Here is a 9,971-nt window from a genome sequence, read left to right as displayed (position 1 = left end):
AGTAATATTCAAGCACCGCCCACACGCCATATTTGTGTTTAATGAGAAATATGCATTTTTATTTATACATGGTTGCAACAACATTTAGTTCTAATTTGTTTTTATATTATAAAAATGCTTGATTGACTTATGTTTCTTAAACGATCAGTCTTTAATTTTAATTTTTTATTTAAAATAAATGACTGATCGTTTAAGAAAATACCTGAGCACGTGTAAACGGTATCTTCTGTATAGCTAACTTGCGTTTTGATCTTGCATTAATGTAACGTCACAACTTTTTCTAGTTTAATAATCACATCATTAAACTTTTGTCATTTTTGTTATCTTTAAAGCCCTGAAGAATCATGAAATGTAGAAACATTTTCAGATATTAAATCTTTATTTACAGCGTTGCTTAATTTCATAATGCCAGCAATATCATCACTATAATATTCAATGTATCACCCAGTCATACAAATAGTGTTTTTTTCTCATTGTATTTGGTAAGTAAGATGTTCAGTGAATATTTCTGTGTTTAACGTGTATGTGTACTTTGATGGAGTTTGACTTTATTGTTTTTTTTATTTGCAGGATCAGTACAGTGCAAGTAGAGTGGAAGCACAACTTCATATCAATGAGGTGGTGTTGCAAGATTTATAGATTTTCCTCATCCAACCAGCATGCCCTAATCACACATTACAAGCTGAGACACTGCCATCAGGCAAGTCACTGTCCACTCCCATGCATCTATAAAGATTGTGTATGCACATTTAGTAAACATTGTAAACATACATTCTCTTTGTATGATGAAAACATAAAAATGTCAGTCTTTGTTTAGAATAAAGTTTGTATTAGCTACTAGATTAATATCAAACCTCATTGGTTCTTTTGATCAAATGTTGTGAAACAAGAAAAACTGAGGTTTGATCTATTATGTCTGATATACCTGACTGACATACCTAATGCTTTTCTGAACCTGATGGGCCTGGTGTACGCATTAAATCTTCACTACCCAAAGGAACTTTTTGAAGTGATACAGCAGCTGTTTCTTGGAGTTGGATCAGACTCTTTGAAGACCAAGTTGCTGCGATAAGACAGAAAACAAACAAATACTTTTTTCCACTTTGCTACTGTGTAATGGTTGTACTGGTTTAAAGTTTATGAGCATTGGTGTATTTAGGTCTCATTGTTTTAAGTGGGAAATTGGGATTCTTGAAATCTTTTTAAACTGACTGTTTTCTTGTTCGCTTGTACTGCTTCCTCTTTCCTTGTTTTTTACTATGATTGGGAATTGAAGACAGTTTGTGAACGGTTTAATGTTAAGTTTAACACGACTTATTGTGAATTATTCATGTACACTTGTTCTTGTAATGAATATATCTGATGACAAGGAGAGTTATTTGTAGTATTTTGGCTCGAGGATGTGGGTCTGTGCATACTGAAGTTTGCACCTGTTTGTGTGAGCTGTGTACATGTGAAGGTTTTTCTTGTCTAGTGTTTTTATATCTTTGCAAGATAATTCTTCATGTCTGTGTTTTTGGATGCAGTGTATTTGTTTAAAAAATAAATGCTAAGAGTTAAAATTTTGCAGTTGTGTTGATTTCATTAAAAAAATCTGGTTAAATTTCCAAAACTACTTGTCAAACCAAAGTCCAGTAAACTCACAGTTATGTTGAGGAGAAATGACTATTTTATGTGAATTAGACGAGATCTATTGTTGTGAAAACATGGAAAATTATGTTTTACCAATAGGTTTTTCAGTTGCTTTAACTGAAGATTTGAAATGGTCATTAATTGATTCAGAACAGTGGCTCAATCATTTCAACAAATGAATAAAAGTTGAGTGAACTTAACACCTAATGTGCTAAACTTAACTGAGTCAATGCAACAAGATGACTTGACTAAGTCAAGTTGTGTCAACAAATCATTTTTTACAGTGTGGGACCACATGCAGCTAAAAGCAAACTTTCTGATTCCGTAGCATCTCTGGATGGTGTTTCTGTTTCAGCATGTACAGCAGTTAAAGATCTTGGTGTGATTATTGACACAGTCTTTCCTTTGAGTCTCACGTGAATAATATCACCAGGATTTCCTTCTTTCACCTTAGAAATATTGCTAAAATTAGAAATATGATGTCGTTACAGGATGCAGAAAAACTAGTTGATGCTTTTGTAACATCTAGATTAGACTACTGTAACGCTTTACTGTCTGGGTGTGTGAGTAAGTGCAGAAATAAGCTTCAGTTAGTTTAGAATGCAGCAGCAAGAGACCTCACCAGATCTAGAAAATATGACCACATCACTTATGTTTTTATCATCTACACTGCTCCCAATTACATCTCACATTGATTATAAAATATTACTATTCAATTCAATTCATTTTTATTTGTATAGCACTTTTAACAATGAACATTGTCTCAAAGCAGCTTTACACAGATAATGTGGTGATTAAAAGTAAATATGCTCTTTGTAAGTATGTTTGTCCCTGATGAGCAACTGTGACAAGGAAAAACTCCCTGAGATGGCATAAGGAAGAAACCTAGAGAGGAACCAGACTCAAGAGGGAACCCAGCTGCACAGAGTGGCCTTCAAGAAGAGAGCACTATCCAGAGGCAGACCTGGACGAAGTGGGAAGATCCATGGAGGGGAGAGGGGCAGGAACAGTGATCACTGGAGCCTCAGGAGCGAGAGAGAGAGAGAGAGAGAGAGAGAGAGAGAAGAGGGTGTGTGAGAGAGAGAGAAAGAGAGGGGGGGGGTGACAGAAAGAGAAGGATATGGATTAATATCTGTCCTTTTTGTTGTATGAAAGTTAATGTCACTGTGCAGTTTGGACTCCGGCAAGACTCGCTATGGCAGCATAACTAAAAGGGAGAACCAGAAGGTAACACAGACATGAGGGATCTCTGGTATAAGAAACGACCCACCACACCACCGTCAACAAACCTGAGTGAACGCGTGAATATGAGGGGACGACAGCATACAAATATCCCAGTTCACCAAACACTCTATATCCATGCTCCCTCCAGATCTGAGCCTTTACCTAAGAAAAACCTACTGATAAAAGACTTGACTAAATAAATACGTTTTCAACCTCGACTTGAACACTGAGACTGTGTCCGAGTCCCGAACACTGATTGGAAGGCTGTTCCATAACTGTGGGGTTTATAAGAGAAAGATCTGCCGCCTGCTGTAGTCTTCATTATTTGAGGAACCAACAGATAGCCAGCACCTTTTGATCTAAGTAGGCATGGAGGATCATACTGGTACAGAAGTTCACTCAGATACTGCGGTGTGAGAGCATTAAGTGCTTTATACGTCAGTAGTAGTATTTTATAATCAGTGTGAGATGTAATTGGGAGCAGTGTAGACTGATTAAAACAGGGGTGATGTGGTGATATTACCTAGATCTAGTGAGGACTCTTGCTGCTGCATTCTGGACTAACTGAAGCTTATTTCTGCACTTACTCGCACACCCAGACAGTAAAGCATTACAGTAGTCTAATCTAGAAGTAACAAAAGCATGAACTAGTTTTTCTGCATCCAGTAACGACATCATATTTCTAAAAATAATAAAAATAATATATTTATTATTTATTTATGTTTATTATTTGATGTATAAAAATACATTTTATATATTGTTAAATATTTTTTAGATGAATGTCACTTCAATGCAACACATTTATTCACGACGTGTATAATTGTACCACGGTACCACGTGAATGTGAGTGTGTGTACAGCACACACACACACACACACACACACACACACACACACACACACACACACACACTCTCTCTCTCTCTCTTCAGGATACACCAAATAATCACATACTTTTCATTGCTTTCACCTAAAAAAACAAAACAATTATTAGAACAAAAAGACAAAGAAATATTTTTTAACACGTTTCATAGAATTCAATCTTGTACTGATATTTAAATAAGGAACAAAATTGATGTAGTAATTTATCTAGTATATATTATTCAATAAGTATAAATGAGAAAGCTATTATAAATTTAAAAAATAGAATATAGAATATAGAATAGAAACAATGATTTCATTAATTGTTTATTTTATTATTTGCTTAATTATTTATGATTATTTATGAACCTTACAAATTTGATTAAACATAAATACAAAAAGGGCGAAATCAAATCTTTTAATGCAACGCAAATTTATTCACGACGTTCTTTGTAAAATATTTTGTAAAATTGAATGTAAAACATGCTTTATTTAACATCCTTTATCATTGATCATGTGGGAATATTGTGGAATGAGGTAGAGGAGAAGTTGGTAACAGAGGCACTAAAGGAACCAGATGTGAACATTAGGGTGTGTATGAGTACAGCAGAGATAAAAGATGCAGAACATTTGGGACACAGAAACAAAAGGAAGACACCTACAGTATCTGCAATACAAAGAAATGTAGGGGTGGAAAGAACATGTGATCAAATCAGGGAAAAGGATGTGATTATGAAAAGGTTATGAATCGGCCACACACAACACTAAACCCACATTTATACAAGATAGAAAAACACAAAAATAGAAATTGTGAAAAATGTAGAATCCTTGAAACAGGATCCCATTTATTATTATTAAATACTATTCACTTATGGAGATACTAGAAGGAGGAAATAATACAATTAACAATGAATAGGATATAAAATGTATTTATTCAGGTATTATGAGTGTTTTATTTTGTTATTCTGTAAGTTTTTGATTATATATATATATATATATATATATATATATATATATATATATATATATATATATATATATATATATATTAGGGATGCACCGAATATTCGGCCACCGAAAATTTTGGCCCAAAAGTGCATATTACATTGAGGAAAACAAGTATTTGAACACCCTGCTATTTTGCAAGTTCTCCCACTTAGAAATCATGGAGGGGGGTCTGAAATTGTCATCGTAGGTGCATGTCCACTGTGGGAGACATAATCTAAAAAAAAAAATCCAGAAATCACAATGTATGATTTTAAACTATTTATTTGTATGATACAGCTGCAAATAAGTATTTGAACACCTTAGAAAGTCAATGCTAATATTTGGTACAGTAGCCTTTGTTTGCAATTACAGAGGTCAAAGATTTCCTGTAGTTTTTCACCAGGTTTGCACACACTGCAGGAGGGATTTTGGCCCACTCCTCCACACAGATCTTCTCTAGATCAGTCAGGTTTCTGGCCTGTCGCTGAGAAACACGGAGTTTGAGCTCCCTCCAAAGATTCTCTATTGGGTTTAGGTCTGGAGACTGGCTAGGCCACGCCAGAACCTTGATATGCTTCTTACAGAGCCACTCCTTGGTTATCCTGGCTGTGTGCTTTGGGTCATTGTCATGTTGGAAGACCCAGCCTTGACCCATCTTCAATGCTCTAACTGAGGGAAGGAGGTTTTTCCCCAAAATCTCGAAATACATGGCCCCGATCATCCTCTCCTTAATACAGTGCAGTCGCCCTGTCCCATGTGCAGAAAAACACCCAAAGCATGATGCTACCACCCCCATGCTTCACAGTAGGGATGGTGTTCTTGGGATGGTACTCATCATTCTTCTTCCTCCAAACACAGTGTAATTTAGTGAAATTATGACCCAAAAGTTCTATTTTGGTCTCATCTGACCACATGACTTTCTCCCATGACTCCTCTGGATCATCCAAATGGTCATTGGCAAACTTAAGACGTGCCTGGACATGTGCTGGTTTAAGCAGGGGAACCTTCCATGCCATGCATGATTTCAAACCATGACGTTTTAGTGTATTACCAACAGTAACCTTGGAAACGGTGGTCCCAGCTCTTTTCAGGTCATTGACCAGCTCCTCCCATGTAGTTCTGGGCTGATATCTCACCTTCCTTAGGATCATTGAGACCCCACAAGGTGAGATCTTGCATGGAGCCCCAGTCCGAGGGAGATTGACAGTCAGGTTTAGCTTCTTCCATTTCTAATGATTGCTCCAACAGTGGACCTTTTTTCACCAAGCTGCTTGGCAATTTCCCTGTAGCCTTTCCAGCCTTGTGGAGGTGTACAATTTTGTCTCTAGTGGCTTTGGACAGCTCTTTGGTCTTGGCCATGTTAGTAGTTGGATTTAAACTGATTGTATGGGGTGTTCAGGTGTCTTTATGCAGCTAACGACCTCAAACAGGTGCATCTAATTTAGGATAATAAATGTAGTGGAGGTGGACATTTTAAAGGCAGACTAACAGGTCTTTGAGGATCAGAATTCTAGCTGATAGACAGGTGTTCAAATACTTATTTGGAGCTGTATCATACAAATAAATAGTTAAAAAATCATATATTGTGATGTTACCGTGTTCCTGGGCCAGAATCCCCACAGCCGTCCCACCATGTTCTTTACATAAAGGTGAAAAGCGTTAGTATCATTCTGAAGACCTTCTTGAGGGCAGTAAAACTATGTAATTTCATGGAGCTTTGTGATCAATAGCACTACACAAAAGAAATCATGCTGTGTGCAGTCAGGGATCCATGCTCGCAGTAGTTCATCTATCCCAAGAAGCTCTGCATCTGTTTCACAGTCTGGGGTCTTTAAAACCTGCTTGGAAGCTGTACTCGCTCCTTATGTTAACATTGTGAATGAATTTGTGTGTGTGTGTGAGACTTTTATTTATATATATTTATATATATGTATTTATTTAACGACAATAAGATTATTGTTATTCCAAATTGAGGAATTTGGAAAACATTTGAATTATTGTTATTCGGTAATTAAGTGCTGAATAAAATATAGGAATTTGTTATTGTTCTCCAGATTCATTCTAGTGATGCCGTCCTGAAAAATATTTGGGTCTTATATCAACAGGAATGTCGAATGTCAAGCTCAAGCTCAAATGTCAAGCAGACGAGTAAAATGTAAAGGTTGTTAAGGACATTACTATGTCTATAAAATAAACAATTTAATCAATATAAAAGTAAATATTATATAATACATCATATAACTTATTATATACATCTAGGTGTGTGTGTGTGTGTGTGTGTGTGTGTGTGTGTGTATGCAGGCACTAAAGATGGCACTGATCCCATACTGGGTTGATCACCTGATACTAGTAAGAAATGGAGATCAGATCAGAGAGAAAATAAAGAATGGATTGGGTCTGATCCTGTAGCATAAAGATAGAAACTCTATTAAATACTAACTAAAGGACAAAGTAATACATGTGATTTGGACTCCTTCTGCTCTGGGCTTTTTCACATCAACTCCTCAGATCCTGTAGATAAACGTGTTCTCGGTTTGCAGACACGGAAATGCAGGAACACTGGAGTCTTCACACACAATTGTTCATCACCAGTAAACACTAGAAGAGAAAGAAGTGAATCAGTAACAGAAAACTAGAAGGAGGTGTTTGATGATCAGCAGCAGGTAATTATCTCTGCTTCAAGAAAACCAGGATTTGATTCCAGTGTATCATTTTCCTTCAACATTTCTTCATGCTTATATAATATCTTTGGTAGAACATTTAGTGAGAACAAATGAAAAGGTGCAGAAGATGGAAGAGGAACATGAGCAGATATTTGCATCACATCATTTCTCTAATCCCAGGCTGTAGAGTTTTTGCTGCTTTTAATAAAGATCACTGCTGTGGAATCACTACATCAGTTTCAGTGTTTATATAAAACAGATTATTACTCACTTCAGTGTCTGTAGTTTGTAACGTTCATCATCCTTCAGATCAGAGAGACACTTCACTCCTGAGTCTCCTACTTTATTCCCAGACAGATTCAGTTCTCTCAGGTGTGAGGGGTTTGATCTCAGAGCTAAAGCGAGAGCAGCACAGCCTTCATCTGATACTCCACAATCACACAACCTGCAGATACACAATGACACACACTTCACTCTCTCAGTTTCTACACATTATACATCAGAGAGAGAGAGGGATAGAGAAAGGGAGTTAAAGGGGAGAGGAAGAGAAGAAGGGATGGAGGAGAAAGAGAAAAGTGGTTAGAGATGAGATTACTTTTACAAAACTTTATTAACACATCACATATTATAAAATTCAGGGTGACTTTATAAATGAAATAAAAAAAAATTTGTGATAAATATGAGACAATATTCTCAATTCCCCACCACATTTCCAACCGCTAACACACACTCCTCTGCACTCACACACTCACTCCAAAAACACTCCTCTGCACTCAGACACTCACACACACACTCCTTTACACTCACACACACGCTTCTCTACACTCACACACACTCCTCTACACTCACCCAGCACACCACCCCCACGCCGTGCCGGCGATTCATACACGCCAACCGCTCTCATCTCTACACACCACGCTCACCCTTCCCCCGCGCATGTGCAGAAAGAGAGAGAGAGAGAGAGAGAGAGAGAGAAAGGGAGGGAAGGAGAGGGGAGAGGGGGAAGAATCCCACTCGACTGGGATTAGTTTATGGTCTGAAAGTGGTGTAGGGAGAAGATCAGAGTGTGTGACTGTGTTCCTCATGGTGTGTGTGATATGTAGAACATGTCTAAACATGCTGCAGAAACCCTGCCTGTGTGGAACTTCACCCAAATGTACTGACGTGGTTGTGGGTTGTTTTCTCTCCATCTGTCTAAGAAGTTCAGGGATTTAGTTCTTACTCTTGCTGATTCAGCATGTGGTCTCCCCCCAGGAGAATAAAGTCCCTCTACTGGTGTTTTCTTCTCTAACGTTCTCTAACTTAGAGAAAAGCTTCACCCTCTCTGACCCTGTGTTAGGAGCAGAAATATTTACAAAAAAACATTGAAGTGGTTGATTTCAGCTCTCACTATGATAGTCTACCTGCTTCTACCTCATCCTGTGAGCCCCCGAAATGCCGCCCCAGTTGTTTTTGTTACGCGTTTTTGAATAAGAAAAATGTATTTATAAATGACAAATATTGTATAAAAACATGATAGAAGAGAATGTATAGATATAATAAGGTTTTATTCACTGTATTTTCCTTGGAGATGACACGACTTGAGCTAATGCAAACTCCGGTGGCGTGTGTGTGAGTGTGTGTGTGTGTGTGTGTGTGTGTGTGTGAGAAGCGATAAGCGGAGGTTGAGGAAAAAATAGTTTTTTACTATCAGTCCCGCACACTACGTATCCCTAAACTTTAAAATTTTTACTTTTTCTTCTTTGCTAATTTTTATTTTCTTCTTAATCTTCGCTTTCTGGCTTCGATTCGCCATCTAGCAGCGACGTCTCGAACTCATATCTCAAGTTTTTGCTCGCGTATCAAAGCATAAAATTGACAGAGTGACCGCTCGTATCTCACAAAACTCGTATGTTAGGGCACTCGTATGTCGAGGTACCACTGTACTCAGTTTCTTTAAGCCTTTACTTCCTGAAGTATTTATCATTTACGCTCAGGGATCCCACCTGCAGAATCACTGACCATCACACTCATCACTGACCATCACACTCATCACTGACCATCACACTCACATCACTGACCATCACACTCACATCACTGACCATCACACTCATTACTGACCATCACACTCATCACTGACCATTACACTCACATCACTGACCATCTCACACACACATCACTGAGCATCACACTCACATCACTGACCATCACACTCACATCACTGACCATCACACTCACATCACTTACCATTATGCTCACATCACTTACCGTCACGCTTATAACTGACCATCACACTCACATCACTGACATTACAGTCACATCACTGACCATCACACACTCACATCACTGACCATCACATTCACATCACTGACCATCACATTCAAAACACTGACCATCACACTCACATCACTGACCATCACACTCATCACTGACCATTACATTTACATCAATCGCCATCACACTCACATCACTGACCATCACACTCACATCAATGACATCACACTCATCACTGACCATCACACTCATCACTGACTATCACACTCACATCACTGACCATCACACTCATCACAGACCATCACACTCACATCACAGACCATCACACTCACATCGCTGACCATCACACTCT

The sequence above is a fragment of the Silurus meridionalis genome, chromosome 23 (genome assembly GCF_014805685.1).
Source record: "Silurus meridionalis isolate SWU-2019-XX chromosome 23, ASM1480568v1, whole genome shotgun sequence".
NCBI lineage: Eukaryota > Metazoa > Chordata > Actinopteri > Siluriformes > Siluridae > Silurus > Silurus meridionalis.
Note: the sequence above shows the minus strand (reverse complement) of the source record.